Source organism: Moschus berezovskii, chromosome Y, assembly GCF_049115385.1.
Source record: "Moschus berezovskii isolate FMDL1 chromosome Y, NW_MosBer_1.0, whole genome shotgun sequence".
Taxonomy (NCBI): domain Eukaryota; kingdom Metazoa; phylum Chordata; class Mammalia; order Artiodactyla; family Moschidae; genus Moschus; species Moschus berezovskii.
In genome coordinates, this window is record NC_142489.1 from 22,096,227 (window position 1) to 22,105,631 (window position 9,405).

At 43.4% G+C, this 9,405-nt stretch overlaps 1 pseudogene; it reads left to right on the forward strand.

Moving 5' to 3' along the window:
* Window positions 1–4,962: 4,962 nt before the first annotated feature.
* Window positions 4,963–6,691, forward strand: LOC129548305 (serine/threonine-protein phosphatase 2A 65 kDa regulatory subunit A beta isoform pseudogene; annotated as a pseudogene).
* The last annotated feature ends 2,714 nt before the right edge of the window (window positions 6,692–9,405 follow it).

The following is a 9,405-nucleotide window of genomic DNA, read 5'->3' on the forward strand; positions in this document are numbered from 1 at the left end:
GAACCCAGGAACAGCATCAAAGTGCAAAATGATAGGATACTGAATGAGGAATTCCCCAGGTCGGTAGGTGCCCAGTTTGCTACTGTATATCCGTGGAGAAATAACTCTAGAAGGAATGAAGGTATGGAGCAAAAGCAAAGCGAATACCCAGTTGTGGATGTGTCTGGTGATAGAAGCAAGGTCCGGTGCTGTAAAGAGCAATATTGCATAGGAACCTGGAATTTAGGTCCATGAATCAAGGCAAATTGGAAGTGGCCAAACAGGAGATGGCCAGAGTAAACATTGACATTCTAGGAATGAGTGAACTAAGATGGATTGGAATGGGAGAATTTAACTCACAGGACCATTATATCTGTAACTGTGGGCGGGAATCCCTTTGAAGAAATTGAGTAGACAGCATAGTCAACAAAAGAATCCAAAATGCAGTACTTGAGAGCAATCTCAAAAACGACAGAATGATCTCTGTTCTTTACCAAGGCAAACCATTCAATATCATGGTAATCCAAATTTATTCTCTGATCAGTAATGCTGAAGAAGCTGAAACTGAAAGTTCTGTGAAGACCTGCAAGACCTTCTAAAACTAACACCCAAAAATGATGTCCTTTTCATTGTAGGGGAATGGAAAACAGAAGTAGGAAGTCAAGAAACACCTAAAGTACGAGGCAAATTTGCCTTGGAGTACAGAATGTAGCAGGGTAAAAGGCTAGTAGAGTTCTGCCAAGAGAACGCACTGGTCAAGCAAACACCCTCTTCTCTTTTTCTTCCCACTTATGTTGCCCTCTGAGGTCTAAACTCGCCATGAACTCACAAGTGAGAGTGTTTCCTGGTGTTCGGAACTTTTTAAACTTCTCCCTTTTTTATGCCTCCCTTCCCAGGACAGAGTTCCATCCCTATCTCTTTTGTCTCTCTTTGTATCTTTTATGTTTTTTCCTACCTCCTTTTGAAGCCAATGGGCTGCTTTTCTGGGTGCCTGATGTCCTCAGCCGGCGTTCAGTTGTTTCGTGGAATTTACTCAGTGTTCAAATGTTCTTTTGATGAATTTGAGGGAGAGAAAGTGGTCTCCCCATCATTTTCCTCCACCATCTCCTTCCCTACCTCCATTTTTTTTATTTCTAAAAGTAAAGAAGCATTATCAGTTGATATCATCGATTTATAGAAACATGAATTCGTTCATATTTTAGTACCTAATAGTAAGCCTCTGATATTCAGAAGTATCCTAAGTAGGAAATTATAAATGTAGTTTGAAAGCTGAGGTCTGTAATAGGATCATTTATTTTAAAATCCTGGAATTTGTGCTGCTGCTGCTGCTGCTAAGTCACTTCAGTCGTGTCCGACTCTGTGTGACCCCATAGACAGAAGCCCACCAGGCTCCCCCGTCCCTGGGATTCTCCAGGCAAGAACACTGGAGTGGATTGCCATTTCCTTCTCCAATGTGTGAAAGTGAAAAGTGAAAGTGAAGTCACTCAGTCGTGTCCGACCCTTAGCGACCTCACGGACTGCAGCCTATCCGGCTCCTCCATCCATGGGATTTTCTAGGCAAGAGTACTGGAGTGGTTTGCCGTTGCCTTCTCCGGGAATTTGTGCTACTGACTGGGAAAAATGCACAGCAAAAATTTTGAGAATTGTATTTTCTTCAGCCAGACTTTAATCCTGAGGGGAGAGAAGCATGGGGAACACATGTAAACCCATGGCTTATTCATAGCAATGAATGGCAAAAACCACTACAATATTGTAATTATTTAACTGCTTCAGCTAAAATAAATAAATGTTAAAAATGTTGTACAATCATAATGAATGTGATTTGTCTCAAAGCATTTTTGATTAAAACACTTGTCTACTATTAGCATAGAAACTAGGGTTCCTTTACTGTTCATTGCTTGGATGAAATTTTACTTGCACACTAATTCTATTTCTTTATTTTTAATTATTATTTTTTTTTATTGGTGGCTAATTACTTTACAATATTATATTGGTTTTGCAATACATTGACATTAATCCTCCCCAGGTGCACACGTGCTCCCCTTCTTGAACCCCCCTCCCACATCCCTCCTCCGTTTATCCTACTTCCGGGTCATCCATGTGCACCAGCCCCAAACGTCCTGCATCATTTGTCGAACCTGGACTGGTGATTCGCTTCACATGTGATAATATACATGTTTCAATGCCATTCTCCTAAATCATCCCTCTCCCACAGAGTCCAAAAGACTGTTCTATACACCTGTATCTCTTTTACTGTCTCATATACAGGGTCATCGTTACCATCTTTCAAAATTGTTTGCGTTAGTATACTGTATTGTTGTTTTTCTTCCTGGTTTACTTCACTTTGTATAATAGGCTCCAGTTTCATCTACCTCATTAGAACTGATTCAAATGTATTCTTTTTAATGGCTGAGTAAAACTCCATTGTGTATATGTACCAAAGCTTCCTTATCAGTTCATCTGCAGATGGACATATAGGTTGCTTCCATGTTCTTGCTATTATAAACAGTGCTGCAATGAACAATCGAGTATATGTGTTTCTTTCAAATCTGGTTTCTTCAGTGTTTATGCCAGGAGTGCGACTGCTGGATCGTATGGCAGTTCTATTTCCAGTTTTTTAAAGGAATTTCCACACTGTTCTCCATAGTGGCTGTAGTAGTTTTCATTCCCACCAACAGTGTAACAGGGTTCCCTTTTCTCCAAACCCTCTCCAGCATTTATTGCTTGTAGACTTTTGGATAGCAGCCATTCTGACTTGTGTGAAATGGTACCTCTTTGTCATCTTGATTTGAATTTCTCTGATTATGCAGGATATTGAGCATTTTTTCACTTGCTTGTTAGCCATCTGTATGTCTTCTTTGGATAAATGTCTGTTTAGATCTTTGGCCCATTTTTTGATTGGGTCGTTTATTTTTCTGGAATTGAGCTGCAGGAGCTGCTTGTATATTTTGGAGAATAATTCTTTGTCAGTTGTTTCAATGGCTATTATTTTCTTCCATTCTGAGAGCTGTCTTTTCACCTTGTTTATAGTTTCCTTTGCTGTGCAGAAGCTTTTAATCTTCATTAGGTCCCATTTGTTTATTTTGCTTTTAGTTCCAATATTCTGGGAGGTGGCTCATGGAGGATCCTGCTGTGATTTATGTCAGAGAGTGTTTTGCCTATGTTCTCCTCTAGGAGTTTTATAGTTTCTGGTCTTACATTTAGATCTTTAATCCATTTTGAGATTGTTTTTGAGTATGATATTAGGGGGTGTTCTAGTTTCATTCATTTACCAGTTTCCCCAACACCACTTGTTAAAGAATCTGTCTTTTCTCCATTTTATATTCTTGCCTCCTTTGTCAAAGTAAAGGTGTCCATAGGTGCATGGATATATCTCTGGACTTTGATTCCCTCAGTTCCATTCTTCTTCAAGATTGCTTTGGCTATTCGCGGTTTTTTGTATTTCCATACAAACTGTGAGATTACTTGTTGTAGCTCTGTGAAAAATACTGTTGGTAGCTTGATAGGGATTGCATTGAATGTATGTTACTTTAGGTAGTATACGCATTTTCACAATTATCGGGGACCAGCCTCGATATGGCCCAGGATATCCTCGGGATGAACGGCGTCGGCGTCAGTGAGAGAGAGAGAGAGAGAAAACCCAAGCACGGGGTTTGCTCTGCTTACGTAGGCCGCAGGCGCCCTCTTGAATCACCAGAGGCACCCCACCAGGGCACCACCTCGAGTGGGTCTTAGAAGCCCAGGCAGATAAATAAACGCAGAGGGCCCAGCACTCCAAGGATCTCAACCAGAAAAAGGAGAATAGAGAAAAGGACAGAAAAAGAGAAAGAACGACACGGGGAGACCAAGCTTCAGTGAGCAAGGCCCAAAACTTTATTTTCCAGTGCTGCTTTTATACCCTAAGTTGTGCACATAAAAACTAGAGAAAGGGAGGTATAGACTCACGCCAAAATCACGCGGGGTCTGCAGTCTTGACCCTTATCAGGATCAGGGCTTATTTTTGTATATCTCATGATAAACAAAAGTTTTAGGTGGTTTACATCATCTTCTGGCCAGGAGGCCTGCTGACAGTTTATGGCCTTCTCTCCTAACAAAGGTTAGTTAGCTAGAAAAAGTCTTATATTCTTTTAAAGTGATTTTCGTAAAGTCATGTGCTAGACACATGACAAAGTTACATTCCTATAAGGCAAAAGTGTAGTGAGCTACAAGAAAGGAATTTATTAACTTAAGATCTGATGTGGTTAAATCAAAGGCTACTACTTATACTCTCTATATGTGATTAATAAATTTCCAAGGATACAATAGATAAACTTTGCAGCAAGCATTGATTCAACAATGAAATCTCTTTTTTACTACAATTCTAATGATTTTTACTTCTTCAACAAATTCCTGTATTTTAGAATATTAGGCTTTCTGTCCTTGCATGGTTCGAGGCTGTAAACAGTCACATTCATAGTTGTAAAAGCCCGGACAAACTTGTCATGCAAGTTAGAAAGCTATCAGAGGGGCTTGGATTGGAACACTCCTATTAAGCCAAGGAGAACTTTTAAACTACAGCTCTGAATTAATGTTTTCAGAGATAGGTGGTTGGGGGGAAGCCCCCATAAGTATTAAAGGACTTGATAAGAGGTGTAAGAGAGTAAGGCAGTCAGACTCCGGTTTTCTTTGGGGTAGATGCTCAGGTAAGTCCAGGGGGTTCCTCGAGTCCTGATTAGCCTTTGCCCATCAGGCCTCTTCCCCAATTGACCATTGCCACGGGTAGGATTTCCCTCGCTGGTTCCTGGCACACAATATTTATTCTTCTAATCCATGAACATGGTATATTTCTCCATCTATTAGTGTCCTATTTGATTTCATTCACCAGTGTCTTGTAGTTTTCTATAGAAGTCTTTTGTTCCTTTCCTCCTCCCAGCCCAACCCCTCCCTATCCCAGTTTTAGCACAGCACTGGCCTCAGTCTTGACAGGAAGGGGACGGGCCCAAGATGGCGGCAGCCAACAGCAACCACTCATTCTACTCCATCACGGTGCTCATAGACGAGCTCCACAACGAGGATGTTCAGCTTTGCCCCAACAGCATCTAGAAGCTGTCCACCATTGCTTTGACCCTTGGGGTCGAAAGGGCCCACGGTAAACTTCTGCCCTTCCTTACAGACACAGTCTACGATGAGGACGAGGTCCCTTTGGACCTGGCAGAGCAGCTGGGCACTTTTACCACTCTGCTGGGTGGCCTCGAGTACATGCACTGCCTGCTGCTGCCCCTGAAGTTGCTGGCCACGGTGGAGGAGACGGTGGTGCTGGATAAGGCAATGGAATCCCTGTGGGATATCTCGCATGAGCACTCCCCCTCCGACCTTGAGGTCCACTTCGTGCCCCTGGTGAAGTGGCTGGCGGGCGGAGCCTGGTTCACCTCCCACACTTCAGCCTGCGGCCTCTTCTCTGTCTGTTACCCCCGTGTGTCAAGGGCCATCAAGGCAGAGCTTCAACAGTACTTCCAGAACCTATGTTCAGATGACACCCCCATGGTGCTGTGACCCACAGCCTCCAAGGTTGGGGAGTTCGCCAAGGTGCTGGAGCTGGACAACATCAAGAGCGAGATGGGGCTGCTAGCAGTGGAGACATGCGTGAACATCGCCCAATTCCTGTCCCAGGAGGCCCTGGAGGACCTGGTGATGCCCACCCTGTGCCAGGCTACCGAGGACAAGTCCTGGCGCGTTCGTTACATGGTGGCCGACAAGTTCACAGGGCTCCAGAAAGCAGTGGGGCCTGAAATCACCCAGAAAAACCTGAGTCCTTCCTTCCAGAACCTGATGAAAGACTGTGAGGCTGACTGAGGTGAAGGTTGCCGCCTCCCACAACGTCAAAGAATTCTGTGGAAATCTTTCCGCTGACTGTCGGGAGAATGTGATCATGACCCAGATCTTGCCCTGCATCAAGGAGCTGATGTCTGATGCCAACCATCTCGTCAAGTCAGCCCTGGCCTCCATCATCATGGGCCTCTTTCCGATCCCGGGCAAAGACAGCACGATCAAGGACCTCCTGCACCTCTTCCTGGCCCAGTTGAAGGACGAGTGCCCGGAGGTGTGGCTGAACATCATCTCCAACCTGGACTGCATGAACGAGGTGATCGGCTTCAGGCAGCTGTTGAAGTCCCTACTCCCTGCCATCGTGGAGCTGGCGGAGGATGCCAAGTGGCGGGTGCGGCTGGCCATCATCAAGTATATCCCTCTGCTGGCGGGACAACTGGGGGTGGAGTTCTTTGATGAGAAATTCAAATCTTTGTGCATGGTCTGGCTTGTGGATCATGTCTATGCCATCCGCGAGGCGGCTACCAGCAACCTCAAGAAGGTGGTGGAGAGGTTTGGGAAGGAGTGGGCCCATGCGACTATCATCCCCAAGGTCTTGGCCATGTCTGGGGACGCCAACTCCCTGCACCGCATGACCACACTCTTCTGTATCAATGTGCTGTCTGAGATCTGCGGGCAGGACATCATCACCAAGCACATACTGCCCACCGTGCTGCACATGGCCGGGGACCCTGTTGACAACGTCCGCTTCAACGTGGCCAAGTCCCTGTAGAAGATCGGGCGCATCCTGGACAACAGCACGCTGCAGAGCGAGGTCAAGCCCGTCCTTGAGAAGCTGACCCAGGACCAGGACGTGGACGTCAAGTACTTTGCCCAGGAGGCTCTGACTGTTCTGTCTCTCCCCTGATGCTGGAAGAGGACCCACCGCTGGCCTACGGTGCCCACCCTCCCCCGCCAGGCCCCTCCCTGGGGGGACAGTGGGGGTCCTTGGCTGTTACTCCCCGTGCATGCTCTGACCCCAGGTCCCTCCCCCGGCACGGTTCCTCCCTCAGACCGGGACTCCGATTTCTCACGTCCACCCCTCACGGGGCTGGGGGCGCACAGTGTGGGACGGAGCAGAGCCCTGGGAGGACGGGGCCGCTCCCGCCAGGTGGGGAGTGGGGCAAGCACCCCGGTCGCCAGCCAGTGCTGCTGCATGGGGGCCCCTCCCCCATCTCCTCTGCCTCCCTCCCTTCCTTCTGGTGGTTTTTTGTGTTAGTTGTGCAGTTTTTATTTTATTCCCTTTACCCCTTTTTCACAGAGAAATAAATATCTAGAAATTAAAAAAAAAGAAGCCTTTTGTTGCTTTAGGTAGATATATCTCTAAGTATTTTATTATTTTCGTTGCAACAGTGAATGGAATAGTTTCCTTAATTTCTCTATTTTCTCATTATTAGTATATAGGAATTCAAGGGATTTCTGTGTGTTGACTTTATATCCTACAACTTTACTGTATTCATTGATTATCTCTAGTAGTTTTCTGGTAGAGTCTTTAGGGTTTTCTGAGTAGAGGATCATGTCATTGGCAAACAATGAGGGTTTTACCTCTTTTCCAGTTTGGATTCATTTTATGTATTTTTCTGCTCTGATTGTTGTGCCCAAAACTTCCAGAACTATGTTGAACAGTAGTGGTAAGAGTGGCCACCATTGTCTTGTTCCTGACTTTAGTGGAAATGCTTTCAATCTTTCACCATTGAGGATAATGTTTGCTGTGGGTTTGTCATATTAGCATAGGCTTAATGAAGAACAAGTCTAATGAAGCCTCCCACAAGAATACTGAAAAGCCCACAAGCATGACAAAATTAGAGCCTCTTTAGCTTACTACTCCCATACCAGAAATAATATATAAGAAACTGAGCGATTAGGTACCAAAATACTCACCAAAATACTGGGATAATTTTAGTATCACGTAGATTTAAAACCCTAGGAATTAAGAACAGCATTGTAAACCATACGAGGTTTCTTCCTGTCAGTTCAATTCAGTTCAGTTAAGTTGCTCAGTCATGTCATATCACAAGTAAGACCAGTTAATATGTAATTTTTGATATTTTAAATGTTAAGATGACATATACTGCCTGTTAACTTGTGGTGTTTTGTCTGATCATACATTGCCCTTGTTTGAAATGTTTACACAGGCATTCATGAATGGGATTTTGCATAGGGAAGTGGAGAAGGAAATGGCAATCCACTCCAGTGTTCTTGCCTGCAGAATCCAAGGGAAGGGGGAGACTGGTGGGCTTCGGTCTATGGGGTCACACAGAGTAGGACACGACTGAAGTGACTTAGCAGCAGCAGCAGTGGGTTTGTTGTATATAGCTTTTATTATGTTGAGGTATGTTCCTTCTATTCCCATCTTCTGGAGGGTTTTTATCATAAATCCATGCTGAATTTTGTCAAAGGCTTTCTCTGCATCTATTGAGATATTCATTTTTTTTCCAGTTTGTTAATGTGCTGTATTACATTGATTGATATACTGATATTGAAGAATCATTGCATTCCTGGGATAAAGCCCACTTGGTCATCATGTATGATTTTCCTAATGTGTTGTTTTATTCTGATTGTCAGGATTTTGTGAAGGAATTTTGCATCTATGTTCATCAGTGATATTGGGCTGTAGTTTTCTGTTTTTGTGAGATCTTTGACAGGTTTTGTGATTAGGGTGATGGTGGCCTCGTGGAATGAGTTTGGAAGTTTCCTTTCCTCAGCAATTTTCTGGAATAGTTTGAGTAGAACAGATGTTACCTTTTCTCTAAATTTTTGGTAGAATTCAGCTATTATGCTTTCTGGCCCCGGGCTTTTGTTTGCTGGGAGATTTCTGATTACAGCTTCGATTTCCGTGCTTGTGATGGGTCTGTTAAGATTTTGTATGTCTTCCTGGTTCAGTTTTGAAAAGTTGTATTTTTCTAAGAATTTGTCCATTTCTTCCAAGTTGTCAATTTTATGGCCATATAATTTCTGATAGCAGTCTCTTATGATCCTTTATATTTCTGTGTTGTCTATTGTGGTCTCTCCTTTTTCTTTTCTGGTTTTATTGATTTGGATTTTCTCCCTTTGTTTCTTGATGAGTCTGGCTAGTGGTTTGTAAATTTTATTTACCCTCTCAAAGAGCCAGCTTTTGGTTTTGCTGATTTTTGCTATGGTCTCTTTTATTTCTTTTGCATTTATTTCTGCTTAGTTTTAAGATTTCTTTCCTTCTGCTAAACCTGGGGTTCTTCATTTCTTCCTTTTCTAGTTTCTTTAGATGTAGAGTTAGGTTATTTAGTTGACTATTTTCTTGTTTCTTGAGGTACGCCTATATTTCTATGAACTTTCCCCTTAGCATGGCTTTCACAGTGTTCCATAAGATTTGGTTTGTTGTGTTTCCATTTTCATTCATTTCTATGCACATTTTGATTTCTTTTTTGATTTCTTCTATGATTTGTTGGCTATTCAGCAGCGTGTTGTTCAGCCTCCGTATGCTGGCATTTTTAATAGTTTTTCTCCTGTAGTTGAGATCAAATCTTTCTGCACTGTGGGCAGAAAAGATGCTTGAAAATTTTCAATTTTTTTTTTTTTTTTTTTTATTTACCAAGTCAAAATTTA